Source organism: Microtus ochrogaster, chromosome 8, assembly GCF_000317375.1.
Source record: "Microtus ochrogaster isolate Prairie Vole_2 chromosome 8, MicOch1.0, whole genome shotgun sequence".
NCBI classification, from domain to species: domain Eukaryota; kingdom Metazoa; phylum Chordata; class Mammalia; order Rodentia; family Cricetidae; genus Microtus; species Microtus ochrogaster.
The window spans coordinates 66214214-66217007 of NC_022015.1; positions in this window are offsets into that span (position 1 = coordinate 66214214).

A 2794-nucleotide genomic window follows, 5' to 3' on the forward strand; every position below is an offset into this window, starting at 1 on the left:
AATTATAAGCTCAATGTCCTTAATTTATGGCTAGAAACCAAATATGAGTGAGTAGATCCCATGTTCCTCTTTTTGGGTCTGGTGGGATTAAATTTAATAGAAATGGCTTAATTTAAGATATACGAGTAAGCCAGAAATACGCTTAAGCCAAACAAGAAGCCAAGTAGGGATTGACACTCCAACTGCAGGAGCTTGATCTGTGTTTCCTGGAGAAGAGTTTGAAAACAGAAACTCTGGGAGTGAGGGGCAGCTGCAGGGGTTTGTGGGGGAGTTGGGGAATGTGCTGAGACAGCTGGTCAGTTTGTTCCAGTCTGACATCACAGTGGCTTGTGAAGTGTGTGTGTGTGTGTGTGTGTGTGTGTGTGCTGCAAATGCGATTAAACATGTGTCCGTGTGTCTTTGTGTGTGTGTGTACTGTGTGTGTCTGTGCCTGTGCTGCTTGTGTGTGTGCCTATGTGTGTCTGTGCGGGAGGTGTTCTGGTGTTAGATGGTGTTCCTTACTTTTCTCACTACTGTTACAAAACTCCTGACAAATAACTAAGCTGGGGAAAGGAAGTGCTGGGCAGAAAATCATGGTGGTGGGAATGTGTGGTTGAGGAAACAGAGAAAAAGAAGATGCAAGAAGGGGCCAGGTTGGGCAGTGGTGGTGCACGCCTTTAATCCAGCACTCAGAAGGCAGAGGCAGGTGGATCTCTGTGAGTTCGAGACCAGCCTGGTCTACATAGCAAGTTCCAGGACAGGCTCCAAAGCTACAGAGAAACCTTGTCTCAAAAACAAGAAGGGAGCAGGATGAAATGCAGTCCTGAGAATATGGTTTCCAACCAAGCCCTACTTCCCACATTTCACTGTTAGGAATATTTCCTAACACAAGCTCCCTGCTGATGCAAAAATTCCCAATCAAACCAAATCAAAACAAGCCGAATTAAGAAATATCCAAGTTCAATGGGAGTTCTGCACTCTCGGGTAGCCTGGATGGGGAAACTGGAAAGCTGGAAAGCCATGGAAACCACCAGCCGCTGGCTACATCAACCTCAGTCTGAGATGGCGATCCTGCCTCCAAGAATCTCAGAATGAGACTGTGTGTCAAGAGCTGTTTCCTCCCATTTTATCATCCTCTCTAGAGCTGGGATTAAAGGCGTGCACCACAGTCATTAAAGGCACGCACCCCCCAGTTTCTTTGGCAACTAGTGTCCCTACTGGGATTAAAGGTGTGGTCATTATGGCTATTGAGAGTAAAGGTGTGTGTTACCATAATCTGGTCTGTAAGGCTGACCAGTGGGGACTTTTACTCTCAGATCTTCAGGCAGTCTTTATTTAATAAAATATAATTAAAATGTCACTACAGTCAATTTGTCAGAAAGGGTGCTTGCCAGAAAAGCTAGTCACAACAATAACCACACATGCCATTGTAATCAACACAGAAGCGTTGAACTGTATTCCTTGTGGTTCTATGTAAAGAAGCCAAGATGTGCACAGCCAACACACCACAACAGGTTACTCTTTGGAACACTGGGTTATTGACGACTCCACCTATTTGGGGCCCACATAACTTCCCTTGAAAAAGAGGACAGGGGGCAAGATGGCCGAGGAAAGGCAAAAGCCTGTTTGCCACTTTCTAGCATGCCACCTTGTGGTTCCATAGACTTCAGGCAGGAGGAAGCAGAACCCTCTAGGATTAGGGAATTCGAGTTTCTTGGATTGCCATTTTCCTGCTTAAAAAAAAAAATCTGAAATTTCTTACATGGTTTCTCATCCACTTCATTCAATAACACGAGGTTTTGCTACCTCTTATTTAGCATACTGCATTTGTTAGACCCTAAGCATTTCCCATGGATTCTGTCGTTTAACCCTTGGTCACACTATGAGATAGTTAACTCTAGTACTACATAACCTTCCTAGGATGTTTTGTTACTGAGCATTTTTCTTTTCTTTTTTCGTTTTTTGGAGGGTTTTTTTTTTTTTAATTTTTCCCGAGAAAGGGTTTCTCTGAAGTTTTGGAGCCTGTCCTGGAACTAGCGCTTGTAGACCAGGCTGACCTCGAACTCACAGAGATTCGCTTGCCCCTGCCTCCCGAGTGCTGGGATTAAAGGTGTGCCACCACCGCCAGGTTGAGTATTTTTCCGCTGTAAACTTGTGGTGCGCTCCCACTGGGTCTAAGGAAGACACGCCCTAACAAACAATAAAGTTCTCAAGGAAGCCAACTAAGACCCAGACTTGACCGATAAAGATGCAACCGCCTGCAATCTAGAGTGGCCGTTGGGGCTCACAATCCGTTTTCAAACTGGGAGAGTTTATCAGCGCCCTGCTCCGCCCCTGACTTTGGAAGTAGGAAGCTTTGCTTCGCTGGGGAATCCAGTTACCTGGAGGTGGAGGGGCTCTGTCTGACATAGAGAGAAACTGACGCTCAAAGCACACAGAACACTAGTCATTCCCAGGCGAGGGTCACAGAGCTTGTCTTATGAGAAACAGCAGTGTCAGAACCCGCAGAGAAAAGCAGGCAGCCCCAGAATTAACTGGGCGTCCGATTTTGCCCTTGTCCCCGCCCCTATAACCCCCTATATCCCGCTATGACCCCCTCCCCGCCCCCGGCCCGTGTTCGGCCTTTGCTGTTAGCAAGCGCTTCTCTGCCCGACACACACACACACACACACACACACACACACACACACACACACGCCCCGCTCCCAATCTATACCACACACACACACACGCCCCGCAATCTATAACACACACACACACACACACACACACACACACACACACACACACACACACACACACACACACACACACA